This window comes from Hemitrygon akajei, chromosome 6 (assembly GCF_048418815.1).
Source record: "Hemitrygon akajei chromosome 6, sHemAka1.3, whole genome shotgun sequence".
Lineage (NCBI taxonomy): Eukaryota > Metazoa > Chordata > Chondrichthyes > Myliobatiformes > Dasyatidae > Hemitrygon > Hemitrygon akajei.
The window spans coordinates 51346845-51367640 of record NC_133129.1 but is presented as its reverse complement, the minus strand read 5'-3'; the positions used below and the strand labels follow the sequence as shown (position 1 = coordinate 51367640).

General features: G+C 41.1%; 1 long non-coding RNA gene across 1 annotated transcript; it reads left to right on the top strand.

Moving 5' to 3' along the window:
* The first annotated feature begins 725 nt into the window (after positions 1–725).
* LOC140728716 (uncharacterized) lies at positions 726–15885 on the top strand. The gene is made up of 3 exons (XR_012099162.1): positions 726–894; positions 5025–5132; positions 15691–15885. It is a non-coding gene; the product is annotated as an uncharacterized lncRNA (long non-coding RNA).
* Positions 15886–20796: the final 4911 nt, after the last annotated feature.

The following is a 20796-nucleotide window of genomic DNA, read 5'->3' as shown; positions in this document are numbered from 1 at the left end:
CTCTAAGCACTGCAGTTTTGCAATTTGTAGTCAGACAGTTTCCACTGGTGTTATATCTGAGTAAGTACTCAATTTAGTGTAAAAATAACTGCTTTTATATGCAGACCCATTGAAATTTTCCTGTCAAAGAATAACAGAACTGATTGCTGACAAACCAATTAGTTGCTAGATACTGGCTGATTTGAATGGGAAAACAAAGAAGAATTTCCAGTTTTATCACTGTTTGTAGTGCTACGACTGGCCAGATTGGTGGAGGGGTGGTAGTACTTAACACACCAGTGAAAGACTAATTTTGTGACTTGCTTAGTGAGTTTTAATGATGTTGCTGCAAGTAAACTTCTCATTGTATGTATGCATATACTGTATGTGCATGTGCATATGTAAATAAACTTGACTTTGAATTTGGCTTATGGAGAATAAATCAACTGAGTTTGGGGTCATCCAATGTATGAATTATTATATTGTCTCCAGCTGGCCATAAGACTTTTATTCATAGCAACACTGATATAGATTATGATTTCTTTCAAAGTGCCCTAAAGAATGTTCACTCTGGAGTAATGTAACTTATTCAGATATCTGGGAGCAGTCTCCAGCTTAGGTGCTGTATTGAGAGCCTCAGCTGACATGAAACCGTCTGTGAACTGAGATGAGGTCTAAAAATAGCAAGGGTTGATAACAAGCTGAGTTCAAAATCAGAGGGTGGAAGCTGGCATCTGGAGGAAGGTTTGGAGACTGGGATCCGAGGCAAGCTCCTGCTTGGGAAATATTACTCCCCATTCAGATCAGTAAATGTCAAACAACATTTAGAGGATTTGGAGCAGTATACACAATGCTGGAGGAATTCAATGGGTCAGGCAGCTTTTATGGAGGGAAACAGACAGTTGATGTTTTGGGGTGAGTGATTCATCACAACAGAAAGATAGAAAGGAGATAGTACAACTGAGTATGTACACGCCTGAAAGTGTGGGCCTGAAACAACTATCAGCCTTTCAGAATATATTTGGAAAAGATCTTGCACCTGGTTAAGCATTGCCTCATTGCAACAGCAGTGTTTACAGGAACTTAATTCTGACTGCAGATTAAACAGACATAGGCCTTAAACCTAATATGTAGGAGTTGTGTTTCACCTTCTAAGACGGGTCTCTGTCCTCGCTGGACACCTACAACTCCAGCACATGCCCTGCTAATGCCACCATCTCTCCAAAATTAGAATTACTGTATGTGCACTGAATTTCTATTCTGGAGCCGCAGAATCGAGGCTGACACATAGAAAGCAAGAATTACAGTGCCAATCATGCTCTCTATCAGCGTGACTATTAAAACAGATCAGTGGAATCCTCTCCCAGCACCCTGACTAATACAAATTTGGAGAGAATAAATATTTTGTTTTATAGGGACTTTCAGTGTGTGATTGTACCTTGTCCCCTAGATTAGAACACTGGCTCCACTTTCAATGTATTTCACCATCTCTGAATCACTTTGGAACATCCTGAAGCTGTGAAAACTGTGCTATAAATGTACGCCATTGTTTTGCTCAGTCAGAATAAATGACACATTATCTTTCGCTTTCCTTTTAAGATGGGCCATGGTCTTTGGATTTCGTGCAGCTGCTTCCTGCAATCCCAAAAACAGAAGCAGTTATTTAAATAACCCCCGGTACACTAAACTAATTTAAACTAATTTGCAAGGGGGATGGGACCCGGAGCGATAGAGCAGTGAAAGAAGTGCATCGAGTAAAGCCAGATCTAACATATAGAGAGGCTTTGAGGAAAGAGCAGCAGAATAAAGGGTATAAAGGTAGTAAGGTAGAAGGGCTAATGTAAGTGTACTTCAAAGCAAGAAGCATCAGGAACAAAGGTGATGAGCTGAAAGCTTAGATACATACATGGAATTATGATGTAGTGGCCATTACAGAGACTTGGCTGGCACCAGGGCTGAAATGGATTCTCAATATTTCTGGATTTCAGTGCTTTAAAAGGGATAGAGAGGGGGGAAAAGGGGAGGAGGGGTGGCATTACTGTTCAGGGATACTATTACAGCTGCAGAAAGGGTGGGTAATGTAGCAGGATCCTCTTTTGAGTCAGTATGGGTGGAAGTCAGGAACAGGAAGGGAGCAGTTACTCTACTGGAGGTATTCTATAGGCCCCCTGGTAGCAGCAGAGATACCGAGGAGCAGATTGGGAGGCAGATTTTGGAAAGGTGCAAAAATAACAGGGTTGTTATCATGGGTGACTTTAACTTCCCTAATATTGATTGGCACTTGATTAGTTCCAAGGGTTTAGATGGGGCAGAGTTTGTTAAGCGTGTTCAGGATGGATTCCTGTCACAGTATGTTGACAGGTTGACTAGGGGGAATGCCATACCAGATCTAGTATTAGTTAACAAACCGGGTCAGGTTACAGATCTCTCAGTGGGCGAGCATCTGGGGGACAGTGATCACTGCTCCCTGACCTTTAGCATTATCATGGAAAAGGATAGAATCAGAGAGGACAGGAACATTTTTAATTGGGGAAGGGCAAATTATAAGGCTATAAGGCTAGAACTTGCGGGTGTGAATTAGGATGATGTATTTGCAGGGAAATGTACTATGGACATGTGGTTGATGTTTAGGGATCTCTTGCAGGATGTTAGGGATAAATTTGTCCTGGTGAGGAAGATAAAGAATGGTAGGGTGAAGGAACCACGGGTGACAAGTAAGGTGGAAAATCTAGTCAGGTGGAAGAAGGCAGCATACATAAGGTTTAAGAAGCAAGGATCAGATGGGTCTATTGAGGAATATAGGGTAGCAAGAAAGGAGCTTAAGGGGCTGAGAAGAGCAAGAAGGGGGCATGAGAAGGCCTTGGCGAGTAGGGTAAAGGAAAACCCCGAGGCATTCTTCAATAATGTGAAGAACAAAAGGTTGACAGGAGTGAAGGTAGGACTGATTAGAGATAAAAGTGGGAAGATGTGCCTGGAGGCTGTGGAAGTGAGCAAGGTCCTCAATGAATACTTCTCTTTGGTATTCACCACTGAGAAGGAACTTGATGACGGTGAGGACAATATGAGTGAGGTTGATGTTCTGGAGCATGTTGATATTAAGGGAGAGGAGGTGTTGGAGTTGTTAAAATACATTAGGATGGATAAGTCCCCGGGGCCTGATGGAATATTCCCCAAGCTGCTCCACGAGGCAAGGGAAGAGATTGCTGAACCTGTGGTTAGGATCTTTATGTCCTCGTTGTCCACGGGAATGGTACTGGAGGAGTGGAGGGAGGCGAATGTTGTTTCCTTGTTCAAAAAAGGTAGTAGGGATAGTCCAGGTAATTATAGACCAGTGAGCCTTACGTCTGTGGTGGGAAAGTGGTTGGAAAAGATTCTTAGAGATAGGATCTATGGGCATTTAGAGAATCATGGTCTTATCAGGGACAGTCAGCATGGCTTTGTAAAGGGCAGATCATGCCTAACAAGCCTGATAGAGTTCTTTGAGGAGGTGACCAGGCATATAGATGAGGGTAGTGCAGTGGATGTGATCTTCATGGATTTTAGTAAGGCATTTGACAAGGTTCCACATGGTAGGCTTATTCAGAAAATCAGAAGGCGTGGGATCCAGGGAAGTTTGTCCAGGTGGATTCAGAATTGGCTTACCTGCAGAAGGCAGAGAGTCATGGTGGAGAGAGTACATTCAGATTGGAGGGTTGTGACTAGTGATGTCCCACAAGGATCTGTTCTGGGACCTCTACTTTTTGTGATTTTTATTAACGACCTGGATGTGGGGGTAGAAGGGTGGGTTGGCAAGTTTTCAGATGACACAAAGGTTGGTGGTGTTGTAGATATAGAGGATTGTCGAAGATTGCAGAGAGACATTGATAGGATGCAGAAGTGGGCTGAGAAGTGGCAGATGGAGTTCAACCCAGAGAAGTGTGAGGTGGCACACTTTGGAAGGACAAACTCCAAGGCAGAGTACAAAGTAAATGGCAGGATACTTGGTAGTGTGGAGGAGCAGAAGGATCTGGAGGTACATGTCCACAGATCCCTGAAAGTTGCCTCACAGATAGATAGGGTAGTTAAGAAAGCTTATGGGGTGTTAGCTTTCATAAGTCAAGGGATAGAGTTTAAGAGACGCAATGTAATGATGCAGCTCTATAAAACTCTAGTTAGGCCACACTTGGAGTACTGTGTCCAGTTCTGGTCACCTCAGTATAGGAAGGATGTGGAAGCATTGGAAAAGGTACAGAGGAGATTTACCAGGTTGCTGCCTGGTTTAGAGAGTATGCATTATGATCAGAGATTAAGGGAGCTGGGGCTTTACTCTTTGGAGAGAAGGAGGATGAGAGGAGACATGATAGAGGTGTACAAAATATTAAGAGGAATAGACAGAGTGGACAGCCAGCACCTCTTCCCCAGGGCACCACTGCTCAGTACAAGAGGACATGGCTTTAAGGTAAGGGGAGGGAAGTTCAAGGGGGATATTAGAGGAAGGTTTTTCACTCAGAGAATGGTTGGTGCGTGGAATGCACTGCCTGAGTCAGTGGTAGAGGCAGATACACTAATGAAGTTTAAGAGACTACTAGACAGGTATATGGAGGAATTTAAGGTGGGGGGTTATATGGGAGGCAGGGTTTGAGGGTTGGCACAACATTGTGGGCCGAAGGGCCTGTAATGTGCTGTACTATTCTATGCTCTATGTTATGTACACTTTCTCCTTCTTCAGGAGATTATTCTAATGTGGAAACTAGGAGGGAAGGGAGGGACAGGGACAGGTGGGAGCCGATGGTATGAGGGGAGTTTGCCTTGCACAGTAGGAAGGAAAACCTGCCTTACACTACATCTTAGCACTGGTCTGGTTTTATAGTGTGTAGAAATGTGATCCGTGGGCTCTCCAGACCAGGGGTTATTTGAATGATGTCATTGACTAATGCAAAACCATTAGCCCATGAAAAATACCAGATGAAGAAATATTGTTCAAATGCACCAAGTCTTTAGTTGTGGAAAGTATGAGTAATTACTGAAGTAAGAAGTGTTTTTTTATTGTATTTGTTGCATTGCAGACATTTCTAATTCATCGTTGTGGCTGTGATCCGAACAAGTGAACACTTCTGCTCAGATTTCTCAGAAGGATTTTTTTTTCAGACGCAGTGGGATGCCCTGAACAGCAGGTGAGAGTTGATATACAAGCAGCTTAAAGGCATCCAGCTGAATGTTCCATTCTTTTATTATAAGCCCTTTGTGTCAATTTACCTTTGGTTGAAGACTATTTCCTATCTCTTTCTCCTTCATGTAAAAAGAGAGGGAAAAATATATAATAGGGATAACTGGATTAGAAATGCTGCAGAATATTAGAGCAACTCTTACTGAAACGCACCTTCCAAAATAATGACCTAAAGATCTTGTGAAATAATGAGGATGAGTCAGGTTCCAGCTCTAAGAGAAAATTGACAGCGCCACAGGAGATGATTTGCAGACAGCACCCGCAACACAGCAAACATATCATATCAGAGGAAACTCAATGTCAAAGAAGCATCTCATGCCTACACTAGCAATTGATGAGAAATTTGTATAACATTAAGCAGCCAGTAGGGACCCTAACACAGCTAAGCATCTCAAACAGAGTGATGTGAGCTGCATTAAAATATCACTTGTCTCTTTAATGGTTGACTTTGATTGCTGATAAATTCAGCATCCAGAAGTAGATTAGGTAACATTTATATCTTGCATGGGAAAGTGACGTTTACAACTCTCTTAAGACAATGCATTTTCATTAGATTCCAGATTTGATTACCATCTATCAAATAAACAAGAATAGAATATATATAAAAACAAGCTAGTATTGTTCACTTTCTTGAAATTATATTTTAAGACACAATTTTGTTGTTCTTTGACCCATGTCAATCCTAAACTCAGATTTAGTCTGTTTCACATGTTAGGCTTGTTCTAATTTATTTCTGTTACTTATTGCCTGTGGAAAAATAATGCAGGAACTCTCAAATGTGAATATCTTTCATGTCTTGTCATCTTATTTTCAAGCAAAATTAAGTAGTTTTCTGTCATAAAGAATTTAATTAATTGCATTTACATGTTGTGAACAACAATTTGCTTACAGCTATTTTCATCGATCTGAAGATAACTGAAAATTGCTTCAACAATCATTCACAATGGATGGAGCAACAGTTAACAGACACTTTTGAAACCTGTACTTTATACTTGAGAAGGTTATGGCTACAAAATTGGGTCCTGTGGCATCCTCAGTTTGCACAGTTGGTATGCTCACATTGGAGGCAAAAGACTAACTACTTCCTGGGATAAGATGGTTGTCCTAAAAGCAAAAAAAAAACCCCATAGATCATAAGATCTGGGATAAGCTAGGTGGTCTATCTAGCCTGCTCACAAGTAGCTGAAGAATGTGGATCTGTCTTTCCTGGAATAAAGGATGATGGACATTATCTTAAGAAGCATGTAAAATCCTAAAGAGCTTGACAGGGTAGATTTTAAAATGCTTCCAAGAGGGGGTGTCTCAAAGAAGGAAACATAGTTGCAGGATGAGGGGGCAGGTAGTTAAAACTAAGGTGAGTGGGTATTTCCTTTTGCAGAGAGAGTGTTCTCCACAAAAGTACATTGTAATATGAACTCCTTGACTGACAAGAGCCGTGGAGAGTAAGCTGAAGCAGATAAAAAGGATATGATGGTAAAATGTTGACAGTATGAGTAGGAGTCAGCCAAAGGTAGAAAGATCAGTGCTTTATTTCACCAGACTTAGTGACCCCATTCATTATGGTGGGATCAATAGTCCTACATTAACTAACCCTGATGTAAAGCAGGAGGCAGATGTAAAATTAATTTGGAAACATTCCTCTCTGTATCACTACTCTGCACAGTCAGTTGTGAGCATACAGGATTCCAAGATACTCTGAGCAAGACTAGATGGTTGCTGATGTTTTTCCTCCAAGCTATTGATAACCGTTGCTTGGGGTCATTGACTTTGACTGAGCGTACGGGGGGGGCACTTCAAAAGATACTATGATTAACCGAGAAAGTAATTTTTTAAAAGAAAGCATTTGGGATAAGTAGAACATGGAGAACAAAACCAAATAGGTACTGTTGAATATTTAAAAGGTCCTTCTCTGGCACAGGTAGTGTATTGTATCTAGTTCTGGTCACTGCATTATGGAAAGAACACGAAGGCCCTGAAGAGGGTGCAGAAAAGATTTACTAGAATGCTTGCAAGGATGAAGGACTTATGTGGCTGGATTGGAGAAGCTGGAAATTGTCTGCTTTTGGAAAAAGTTAGCAGATGATCTGGTAGAAATGATTGTCATCCTAATGACTTGTGAGAAAGTGAATGGGGGGTACCGAGCCCCTTGAATGATGGTACAGAACCTGATGAGATGGCAAAGATGACAGGAGGAGAAACATTTTCATAAAGCAAAAAGCTATCAAGGGGAATTTAGTTTCAAAGAATATTCAGATAACTACTGAACAGAGAAATTATTGCAGGTCTAAAACTGAAGAAAGGATGTTTCCTGCAACGGAGGAGTCTGGAGTAAGGGGGCAGTGTCTGAGAATAAGGAATAGACCATCTAGGACTGGGATAAGAGGAAATAAAAGAAGAGGGTGATGAGTTTTTGTAATTCTCTGCCCTGGAGGACTGTTACGTGTAGTTACATGTCTTTCACACAAGACAGATGGATAGATTTCTGGGCATTAAGGAAATCTGGGGTTGCTGGGGAAGTAGCACCGAGACAGATGATCTGCAGTGATTCTGATGTACGGTGGAACAGATTTGAAGGGCCAAAAGCACAACTCACCTTCTATTCTCTAAGTTCTTAAGCAACATGGGACTGACTGTACTGATCTTATAGAAAACTAGATGAACCAAGCCATTTGACTTGATGGACCAAATGGCTTGCCATGATTTTTTCCATAATTCAATGACTTTATAATCCAGTTGGTGCCATGCATTCAACTCACACTTAGTATCAGGACCACTCTTACCTGCTCTTTTATTTAGAAGGATCGGTGATTACTTGTAGGTTTGTTGCTAAATAATTCATACTGGCAGTGGTGGATTTTAGCTCTCACAAATGCTGGGACAGACATGTGAGTTTATGCTTAGAAGATCATGAACTTCTTGAGTGCTCACCGTTGTTCTCTGCAATCACATGACCAAGGGCTAACAAAAGCTCAAATCACATTGTAAAGAGCAAGTAGGCAGGTGTGAAAATTTATCATAGTAGCTTAATAAGTTTTGGTAGGAGAAAAGTGCAAGATTGTGATTGTAGATTTGATTCAGGACAACTTTCATCCAATCTTGGCAAGTTCTCTACAGCACACTGGGTAAATCCCCTTCTGGACAAGAACACTTCTGACCAGTCTGAGTTACACAAAATAAATTTAATGCACCAGCTTGTTCGCCCAACGTCTAAGTGCTTTTTTACTTCTCCAAATTAGCCATGGATAATTAATAAAGCATGGGATAAAAAAACTGAAAATTAATTGAGTCCCAAAGGAAAAAGATGTACAGATCCTGACAAACAATACAGAAAGCAACAAAGTTTGGATGAAGAGTTACAGAGGGGAAGTCTGAAAAATATTTCAAGGGTTATCAAACAGTGCAAATATACTGTATAATATTTGAGCGGCAAAGAGGTGCTCAGGAGCAATATGGGACTTCTCAAAGTGAATATGGTGATACTGTAAATGCAACAAATAAAATGATGGACTTGTTGCACTGTTGGGGTAGAGAATGGATTTAAGGTGTTTAATAGAGAGTGGCATTGTTTTGTGCAGCTAAGCTTTATTGCAAGTTGTTTGAGCTGTACTCACCCATGCAGATGAAACTTATTCACCATATATCTGATTTATAGTTTGATGCTTCAAATCAAGGGAAATTCAAAGTAAAAATAAAATATACTGGAAATCCTTGGACATCACTCACAAATGTAAACAAAACAATTCTGAGTAAAGAACCATGTCCCTTTATACTTCAGCAATTTAGCAAAGGTGAGCGGAAATTGGGAGAAGTACTGAAACATTGGTGCAAGTCGATGAGAAAGATCTCATAGACATTATTTGGTTCCTTTGCCAGGAATGTGATGAAAGAATCTTTCTCATGGTGGAACCCTGGTCAATGACTGTTCCTTTTCTGAACTGTGAGTTTCCTCATGTGAACATACAAAAACAAGGTGTAAATAAAACAGAGACTGGGCGAATTCAGTCTTTTTTTTCTGAGGAAAGGGAATCAAAAGCTAGAGGACATAGGTTTAAGATGAGCTAGGTAAGTATTCTAGTAAAAGGGTCCTGAAGGGCAACTTCTTCTTTAAGATAATGATATATAGAATGAGGTGCTAGAGTAGGAATTCCCAACCATTTTTAGGCCATTGACTAATACCATTAACCGATGGCTCTGTAGACCCCCAGGTTGGGAACCACTATGCTAAAGGAAGTGGTTGAGAGTACTTAAATAAGAACATTTAAAAGACAGGCAACACACGCAAAATGCTGGTGGAATGCAGCAGGTCAGGCTGCATCTATAGGAAGAAATACTGTTGACATTTCGGGCCGAGACCCTTCGTCAGGACTAACTGAAAGAAAAGATAGTAAGAGATTTGAAAGTAGGAGGGGGAGGGGGAAATCCAAAATGATAGGAGAAGACAGGAGGGGGTGGGGTGAAGCTAAGAGCTGGAAAGTTGATTGGCAAAAGGGATACAGAGCTGGAGGAGGGAAAAAATCATGGGATAGGAGGCCTAGGGAGAAAGAAAGGGGGAGGGGAGCACCAGAGGGAGATGGAGAACAGGCAAAGACTGATGGGCAGAGAGAGGAAAAAAAAGGAGGGGGAAATAAATAAATCAGGGATAGGGTAAGAAGGGGAGGAGGGGCATTAATGGAAGTTAGAGAAATCAATGTTCATGCCATCAGTTTGGAGGCTACCCAGACAGAATATAAGGTGTTGTTCTTTCAACCTGAGTGTGGCTTCATCTTGACAGTAGAGGAGGCCACGGATAGACATATCAGAATGGGAATGGGATGTGGAATTAAAATGTGTGGCCACTGGGAGATCTTGCTTTCTCTGGTGGACAGAGTGTAGGTGTTCAGCGAAACGGTCTCGCAGTCTGCATCGGGTCTCACCAATATATAAAAGGCCACACCGGGAGCACCGGACGCAGTATACCACACCAGCCAACTCACAGGTGAAGTGTCACCTCACCTGGAAGGACTGTCTGGAGCTCTGTCAATTGTAGATCTGAATGGGGTGGAGGCAATTAACAGGGGAGGGGGTTAGGTAGACAATGGCAGTTTGAGGAGAGGGTTGTGAAGGGATCTTGGTGGAGTGGGAATTAGCCATTAAGGAGTATGTATCTTACAGGAGACAGATGTTTGGCACACGTAGCAGTGGCTCAGGTTGGATAAGGTTGGACTCTTTTCTCAACCTTGATGCAGGTCTTCACTTAAGACAGGGGTCATCAACCTTTTTTTGCACTGCGGACCAGTTTAGTACACTCAATTTCATTTCTGAAAGGGTTTATGGTTCTGTTGTCTTAAGTCAGTGGTCCCCCAAAGCATGTGCTACCGAACCGCGAGGAAACAATATGATTTAGCGATATGAAACAATATGAGTCAGCTGCACCTTTCCTCATTCCCTATTACACCCACTGTTGAACTTGAATGCACGCGAGGTCATTACACATGTGAAGTCATTACCCACACGAGGTCATCAGTCCCAGGTTGTTCTGCAGTCATCAGTCCCTAGCCAGGGATCACTGGTTAGGCCTTGGGTAACCGGCTGCCTCACGTGGCCGGTGAGAAGTGCCGTTGCTACTGGCCTGGATCACAGACAGATGGGTGCCACCTCTAAACCTGTTTAGCACACTGAATGTTCGTGGGGAACCCAGTGCTAAAATATTCGCAGATGACCTAATTCGGCCTCAGGGTTTCGTAAGTAACAGAGCAGCTACCTTGTTGCGATCTTCTGAAAGTTATCCCTTGAGCCAAACTTTTGTCGGCCGATAGATCCTACTTACCTACAAGGGGGGCAATAGGGTGAGTGCCCGCCTCCCCTTGTAGGTAAGTAGGATCTATCGGCCAACAAAAGTTTGGCTCAAGGGATGACTTTCAGTATTTTAGCACCGGGTTCCCCACAAACATTCGGTGTGCTAAACAGGTTTAGAGGCGGCACCCATCTGTCTGTGCTCCATATTCTGCATGGAGGTCGATGACCAGTGGTGTGCCTCAGGGATCTGTTCTGGGACCCTACTCTTTGTGATTTTTATAAATGACCTGGATGAAGAAGTGGAGGGATGGGTTAGTAAATTTGCTAATGACACAAAGGTTGGGGGTGTTGTGGACAGTGTGGAGGGCTGTCAGAGATTACAGTGGGACATTGATATGATGCAAAACTGGGTTGAGAAGTGGCAGATGGAGTTCAACCCAGATAAGTGTGAGGTGGTTCATTTTGGTAGGTCAAATATGATGGCAGAATATAGTATTAATGGTAAGAGTCTTGGCAGTGTGGAGGATCAGAGGGATCTTGGGGTCCGAGTCCATAGGACACTCAAAGCAGCTGCACAGGTTGACTCTGTGCTTAAGAAGGCGTACAGTGCATTGGCCTTCATCAATTGTGGGACTGAGTTTAAGAGCCGAGAGGAGATGTTACATGTATATAGGACCCTGGTCAGACCCCACTTGGAGTACTGTGCTCAGTTCTGGTCACCTCACTACAGGAAGAATGTGGAAACTATAGAAAAGGTGCAGAGGAGATTTACAAGGATGTTGCCTGGATTGGGGAGCATGCCTTATGAGAATAGGTTGAGTAAACTCGGCCTTTTCTCCTTGGAGTGGCGGAGGATGAGAGCTAACCTGATAGAGGTGTATAAGGTGATGAGAGTCATTGATCGTGTGGATAGTCAGAGGCTTTTTCCCAGGGCTGAAATAGCTAACACGAGAGGGCACAGTTTTAAGGTGCTTGGAAGTAGGTACAGAGGAGATGTCAGGGGTAAATTTTTTATGCAGAGAGTGGTGAGTGTGTGGAATAGGCTGCTGGCAACGGTGGTGGAGGCAGACTTGATAGGGTCTTTTAAGAGACTCCTGGATAGGTATATGGAGCTTATAGAGGTAATTTCTAGAGTACATATTTGGCACAGCATTGTGGGCCAAAAGGCCTGTATTGCACTATAGATTTTCTATGTTTCTAGGTTTTCTATGTTTCTATACAAAAACATAGTCTTGCATGCCAGAATTCAGAGCTCAATGTGATAGCTTATGAACCATTAGATTCAGTTGACTTTTGCAGTTCCCTCCATTTCCTTAATCACTTTCATCAACAAAGGATGACATAGGATGCACATTTGAAATGAAGTCAGTTAGTTACTGTTACGTACCCCGTAACTGGGTTAACAGACCAGCAGAAATGGAATGATACGTTGGAGTCTGGTGGTACTGTAACTAAAGGTGTTTATTAGTAGACTAAACAATACAGTATCAAAAATGCCAATATACATATAAAGCAGGTTAGCAATAATAAAACAGAAGTGTAGGAATAATAATCAACAGTAGAAAACAAGCTCTATCAAATTCTAGGGGTAAATGTATTGTCATTAGAGAATATAGAGTTCAGTTCAGTTCGTGCTGAGGTGGTTGTTGTGTTGCAATGTTGGAGAGAGAGAGAGTGAGCGAGATATGAGCAGTTGTAGCAGGCAAACCTTCCGTCGTCTCCGTTCCGTTGTACCGTTGGGGTCACCGATTATGACCCTTCCATTCCAGGCTAGACCATTCTTCAGTGATGGACTCGTCACCCAGGCAAGGGCGGACACACACACAAGTCCCCACCGGTCTGCCTTCCTCTACTGTGCTTCAGACCGATTCTCCTGAACCGATCCTCTAAGCCCCCACCTTCCTGTGGGTGCACAACACTCTTTCAGTGTCCACTGGTGTGTTTGAGGGTGTCTCCCCAGATCTGTCTTTTATCCCCACTGACGGGGTATCAGCCATCCATCAACTCAATATGTCCATGTCCATCAAACTAGGCCACTCCCTGCTGTCTCAGCAAGAATGTTAACGAGCAAAGAAGTGTCCTTGCAGCAAAGGGTAAATAATCAGTGAAGAAGCCATAATACATAAATCAGTCATCTCTCTCTCTCTCTCTCTCTCTTATCTGTAGCAGATGCATCTACCTCTGTTCTTCATCTCTCTCTCTCATTAGCAGGATAGTTCCGGGGCGGGGGGGGGCAGCTCTGGACCCCATTTCCATCTGGTTTGTTCAGCACACATAACAGTTACATTGAGGACATAATATTGAATGATACTTTATTAGCATGAATGTGAACTTTTTGTTTCATCCTTGATTGACTACTGAGGTAATTCAATTCATTAGAATTGATAAACTACTTCTACTTTGTTCTTGTGGATTCATTCACATACCTCTCCAGACACATAAATAATTTTTGGACATTTTGTTCTTTCAGTATGGTAAACCTGGACATCATTGATTTGGCTAGATATTGTTCCCAATCCACACAATACACTGACTTAAAAATTATTCCCAGAAACTTGTCATTAAATTTGTACTGCCCAGAAGACCATAAGAAACTGAAACATGAGGAAATTATTTGTCACTTCAGACGGCTTTGCCATTCAATGAGTTCTGGCTGATCCAGCTTTCTTCACTTACTTTCCCATCGATTCCACAGCACCTTTTGTTCTCTTATTGATTTGAAGGACTGAGGAATTCAGGGCAATAGGGAACTGACACAGAGGAGAAGTTGGGACTAGCATAAATTAACCATAATCATATTGAAATTCAGGGCAGGTTTGACATACCTGGTGAACTATGTCTGCTCCTGTTCACTTGTGTCCTTGATTATGTTTTTCTCTCTATCTGAGCTTTGAATATGTTCATGTATTCAACTTCCTTCACTTTCTGGGATGAGGAATTGTAAAGACTCTCAACCATCTTAGAGAATAAATTTTTTCTCATCTCATTTACTTGCCTGTATGCTTTTTGAGCCTGGACTTTTTCATAGAGACAAATATTCTCCCAATATTTACACTGTTCATTTCCTTAAGAACCAAATATGTTTCCATGAACTGGTCTCGCATTCTTCTAATCATCTTGGTGAACTTTCCTCGAACTGTCTCTGATAAGGATACCTTTTCCTTCAAATGACGAGATCAATACTGTTCATGGAGCTGTAGGCGTAGTCTCAATTGTACCTGTTACAATTGTAGTGAGAATTCCCTTTTACTCCAAACCCATTAAAATTTAACACAGGATTCCAATAAGCTGTTCTAATTACCTTCCACCCCGTATGCTAGCTTTCCACTTTCAATTCAATTTCTGCTGATTTCTGTAGTTTATTTCCATTTAAATAATAATTCATTTTTATCATTTTCTTTGCAAATTGAACAACTTCACATTTCCTCACATTATAGCTTAATTGCCAAACCATTACCCAGTCAGTTAACTCATCAATGTCTTTGCACAGAAAGAAATTCTACCTTTGTATCATCTGCAAATTTGGCCATAGTAAATGTGTTCCTTCCTCTAAACCGGTGTAGGTCAACATGGTACCTTACTGACACCATCTTTAAAATGACCCCTCTTTCCTGCTTCCTTACCATAGCCAAGTCTCCATCCGTGCTAATAGCTTACCTGCAACAACTCGAACAGCTACCTTGGAAAGTATTCTTCAGTATGGCACCTTGTCAAAAACTTTTGCCAAGTCTAAATAAATTACATCTGCCTGTCCTCCACTCTACACTCTGCCTGACACTTCCTCAACGAATCCTAATAAATTTTTCATTCCTCTGCATAAAGCCATGCTGATCTGTTTGATCAGATCAAGGCTTTCCAAACAGCACACACAAAACGCTGGAGGAACTCAGCATGAGGCCGAGGCCACTCATCAGGTTTGGAAAGGAAGGGGGTAGAAGTTAGAATAAGAAGATGTAGTTGGGGTGGGGTGGGGATAAAGGAAAGGCAACAAGCTGACTTTCCAAGCCTTCTGGCATCACCACTTTGAGAATTGAATTTAATGCTTTCCCAGGAATAGTCCTTAGGTTACCCAGACTACGGCTGACCCACATCCTCTTTGAATAAAGGTATCGCTTGGGCAGTTTGCCACCCCTCTGGAACTCATTAGGATTCCAGCGTGTTTGGAAGGTTACAGCTAAAGCATCCACGATCTCTATAGCCATTTCTTATGATCTCTTAAATTTTGATCTATGAGGTCCTGGAGGCTTATCAGCTTTATTTTTATTTCTTGTACAAATTTTCTTGTAATGCAAACAGTCTTTAAATTATCTGCTATATATATTTTTAATGCAAGTAGGATTATTATAGTATTTTCTACCCTAAAGACTGATGCAACATATCAGTTTAACTGCTCTGCCATTTCCTTTATCCCCTTAACTATTTCCCCAGCCTCATCCTCTGAAGATTCATTGTTACTTCAACTTGTCTTTTTCTTTAAATATGTTTATATAAGCTCCTATTAAGATTTCTTTATATTCCCCAATAGCGAGCCCTTATAGTTTATCATCACCTTCTTGATTATTATAGCACTCTTTGTCAAATTCTCAATTTATTCTTGTCTTCTGAATTACGTTTGGTCTCCTTATATGTTTTGCTCAGTATCTTAAAATTCTGCCTAGCTTAAAACCCTTTCTGTCTTGAAGATGGGTCCCAGATGCGAAACGTTAAATGTTTTTTTTCTCTCTCCACAGGTGCTGCCTGATCTGCTGAGTCTTTCCAGCATCTTCTGTTTACCTCAGCTTATTTGATATTTTTACTGGGAGTCATGAATTATCTCCTGAAATGTCTGACACTTCTTTGCGGACTTATCCGAAGATCTACCGTCTTTAATCTATTCTCTTCTCATTCCTTTGTGATTCCCCTTAATTAAGTTTCATACAATTGTTCAGGACCCAAGTTTCTCACTCTCAAATTGAGTGCTGAATTCTATCATGCTGTGATCACTACTTCCCAGGGGATCATTTATTCTGAGACTATTTATTAAATCTGTTTTACCAGATTTCTTGCCTGGCTCCATTACTTATTACAACAGCAGACTACCTCTAATGTGCTCTATTAATTTATTCTTGAAGATACCATTTCCAACTTGATTAATCAGTCTACATGAATATTAAAGTTGTCCACTATTAATGCATTTCTTTTTTTACTCACCCTCATTATTTCTTGATATATATTTGTTCTTACAGTGTGATAATTTTTGGGAGTCTGTATACCATTCCTGCCAAAGTTTTTTTTTGCTGTTTTTAGCCTTCACCCAAATAGACTCTACATGTTCCAAGCCAAGACTATCTCTCACAGATGCAGTTATTAATGAACCAACCCTACCATCTTTTTTAATATATAGAACATGAAATGTTACAGCGTAGGAACAGACCCTCATGTCCACGATGTTCGGCAAACATGATAGAAAATTAAACTAAATCCCTTCTGCCTGCACAAGATTTGATATTTCTTCATGCCCTTGTGTCTATCTAAAACCCCTTAAATGCCAGTATCATCTGACTCCACCAGTACTCTTGGAAGCTCATTCCAGGCCTTACCATTCTCTGTGTAAAATAAAATTTGCTCCAGATATTTCATTTTAACTTTCCCCTTCTAATCAGAAATGCATGTCCTCTAACCTTTGATAGTTCCACAAAGGGGAAAAAAATCTGACTCAATACCCCTTACAATGTCATAAACTTCTGTCAGGTGTCCCCTCAGCCTCTGACACTTCAGAAAAAAACCCAGCTCCAGTTTGTCCAGTCTTTCCGCATAGCTCACTTGTCTTTTTCAAAGGTCAAGTATTCCTGGATATTGATTTCCCAGCCTCATGGTTGTAAAATGCTTGCCGCAGGTGCTGACTGTTACAAAATATTACAGTACATAAGGCTGAAAATTGAAACCAGCAAATAAGGTGGTGGCTATTGTGTGATCATGTCATTAGCTCTTTGACAAATCTATGCATAAAAGGCAAAATCTAACTATGACAAGAACAATACTGTAATCTGCATCTTAAAGCTGATATTAGTGTTCTCAAGCAATGCTCTCCGAGGTGCTCCTGTGGAGTCTAGCAATACAGATCTCTAAGTTCATAGTGGCCAGATGAACAATCTGGAGATCATATAAACTCCATCCTGGCTAGCAGTTGGACAGTATTAGTTAAGAAGTGGAATAAGAAGTAGATGGTTCATAGTGGGAGCATGAGGAAGTGGAGAATGAGAAGGACGAATAGGATGGAACTGTGGTGAAGCTAGTACAGTCACTGTCTCACTGGATTCAACACTGATCTCTGTGCCATCTGTGTGGAGCTTGCATGTTTCCCGTGACCACATAGGTTTCCTTCAGGTGCCGCAGTTTCCTTTCAAATCCCAAAGTTATGCAATCTGCCGGAATAACTTGCTTTGTAAATTGCCCCTTGTCAAAAAGGGGAGTGGATGAGAAATTAGGGAAAATGAAAAGTAGTATTATATTGGATTGTAATGGGATGGTTAATGGTTGCCACAGATTTAGTGGGCCAAAGTGCCTGGTTCCTGTATTTCTATGTAACTGAGGATGAGAACTAAGATCAAAATAAGTTACAGTGGTGCACTGTTTACAGAGACTGACTGATAGGATGCTTATAATCTCTCTTCAGTCTTTTCTCACATTCCTTCTGCTGTTAATTCATGTGAGCCGGAGTATTGAAGCAATCTTTTGAAATATTGTCAATTTAATGAACTGACATTATATTAGCAATGGATAGAGCCTTTGCTGCCAGAGTCAGGAAGCAGAGCAAAATGATTAATACTCCATTAGTTGATCCTCACTGATTCAAAAGAAGCAAACGGCAGATAATTTAGTAGTAAGAGACTAGAAAAAATACAAACTCTGTTGGCTTGTTTTCATGGAATTCTTTCAAGCAATTTTAATAAATTTTAATAAATTTGCCTACAAATCCAGCATTAATTTACAATAATGTTTCTAAAATATGGTTTTGTCTATGACAGCTGGTGTGAAAGGTTTTCACAGTTAAAGATTGTTATTCATGTCCCAAGTTTTATATATCCATCTGAGCTTGGGTCCATCTGAATTAATGAAATCATATTCATGCCATAAAACTGAATAATTAGAAATTAGTTATTTCAGGATAAATATATTTTATGTTAAATTCTTGCCAACATATGTTCTTTGCATAAAAAGGATTAGTTTCAAGGTATCATTAGTGATATCATTAGATTGGTCTTCACAGCAAGATAATGTCAGCCAACTTCTTAGTCACTGTGAATTAATGCCAACACAATGTGGGTTACTGCTGAGCTGATTTATTTCACTATAGCTGACTCCTTGCAGCAAAGGGAAAATTACTTCATCAGCAGTGTAGGTCAGGTTGGAGGAATCAAAACACCCCTTATTCTACATCATTTTTATTACTTTTAACCATTCTTCCCACTTCCCTAAATAAACAGATTTAGATTTATTGTGGCTGCTTACGTTTTGACATAGAGTCATATAGCTTGGGAACAGGCCCTTCTGCCCAAGTGCTGCATGCTGGCAAATGTTCACACCTAAATTAATCCAATTTACTTGCATTTGGCACATAATCCTTAAACATTTCCTATCCTTGTAGCTGTTGAAATAACTTTTAAGTGTTGTTAATATATCACTGACATGTGTATGATAATCAGATTGAGCATCCTTATTTCTTGATTACATATTTATGCATTCAATTTTTTGATATATGGCAGCTTCCAGGATGTAACTTCCTAGAGTCCTGCCGAAGGGTTTTGGCCTGAAGTGTTGACTGTGCTTTTCTCCACAGATGCTGCCTGGCCTGCTGAGTTCCTCCAGCACTTTGAGAGTGTGTTGCTCGGTTTTCCTGCATCTACGTATTTTTTCTTGTTTGTAACTTCCTACTGCCAGTATTGGGGAGAAAAAGAGACCAAGATTGGTGCAACCACACACTTGTGCTAACTCTAGGTACAAATTAATTTACTGTCAATCTGGATACTATTGTTATGGGATCTTTTCAAAAGATTACAACTCGGGACAAAATCATACAGGAGAGAAACATGCTCTTTAGCTCACCATGTTTATGCTGACCTGTTTGCCTGCATAAGCTCTGCACCCCTCTATGTCTTGCCTATTTATCCTCTGGTTAAGACCTCAGCTGTGGTAATTATATCTGATTTCACACCTCCTCTGAGTGCAGGTTCAAGATTACAACTGCCCTCTGTGTAAGAACAAAACACTCTTCAGATCTCCTTTAAGACCTCTACCTCCTTCCTTTAAACTATGCCATCTTGCTTTTGATATCCCTACCATGGGAGTAAATAGTTTGATTCCCTACTTTATCTTTGGCACTCGTGCTTATATATATCGATCAGGTCACCCCTCACCCTTCTTCACTATAGGGAAAACAAACCAAGCCTGCCTAATCTCTCCCCATAACAACAAGTATCCATTCCAGACAACATCATGGTGCACCTCTGGACTTTCTCCAGCATAACCGCATCCTTCCTATATTGTGGCAACCAGACTGCACCAGACTGCACTGGTGTTTCTCAACAAGCTTTGAATAAGTGAAACCATGGGCAGAATTGGTATTTCACAAGAAGCAGTTAATTTATAGTTTTTTAGAGATAAATGACAGGGCTAGGATGATAGATGTCCGGAAAGTTCTCACGTTTATACTGAGAATGATGATGAGAAAATATGAGAGGGTGTAACAGACAAGATGCTGGAGGAACTCAATGGGTCAGGCGTTATTAATGGAGGAAACTGGACAGTTAATGTCTCTGATGAGACCTTTCTCATCCAGACCAGGTGACTAGGGCCTGGAGAGAAATGATCTGACATCGGACTTTCAGCCCCCTGAAGCAGTCTATGCACAGCGTGAGGCAGAAATTCAAGAGGCTCGAACTCCCTATCTCCCCATGGAGGAAGGAAGGCAGCCAAACCAATGAGAAGTGCCCCTGCATACCCAACCAGTAAAGGCACAAGTCTCCTGGAGACCAAAAGCAGCCCACAACTGACCACAGTGACTCACAAGACCATTTTCCCATTCACATATCCACTGGCTTCTCATTGTGATTAAGGGAAATGAGTGTAATAACCATGTATCACTTGCCTCCTACAATAGTGGGGATCTTCTGCAATTGCCCAGCATGATCAAATGATCTTCACAGCAACAATGCAATTGACTAGGAGGACACAGAGGTGAACACTAAGATCATCTTGCAGGGATAGTAAAGTTTTGGGTAAATTTTGGGTAAATTTAAGTTTTGGGTAAATCTAAGTAGAGGCCTTAAGAGAACCCAAACAATTCTTCAAACAGACTTCATGATCATAAAGAAGACAACTTTGATACTCTAGGCTTTAAGACTCTTTTTTTAAAATGGCCTATAACCAATACCCTTTGGTCAATGATATTCTCTATGTTTTTGACACTGAGAAGAAATCTTCAGAGAGATGGATTCTCCTCCAAACCCGCTAGGGTGCAGGTTCAGAGCAATTTTGCCAATCCCGTTTCCCAAATCCTTCCTATATCCCTGTGAACTTTTCTCCTTAGCATGTCCATCACTTCCCTCTGATTCTCCTGTTACATACCTACGCCAAGGGATAATTTTCAAGAACAACTTAATCTTAAATATCCCAATGTCAATCACTGAATTTTAATTCATTTTTAGAGCCATAGTGTCATACAGCATAGAAACTAGCCCTTCTGCTGACTTCGTCGATGAAGACCATAATAACTACCTTATCCATACAAATCCCATTTGTCCACATCCACTCAACACCCTCTACCTCTTTCTGATTAAGTTTTTTTCAAATGTTGT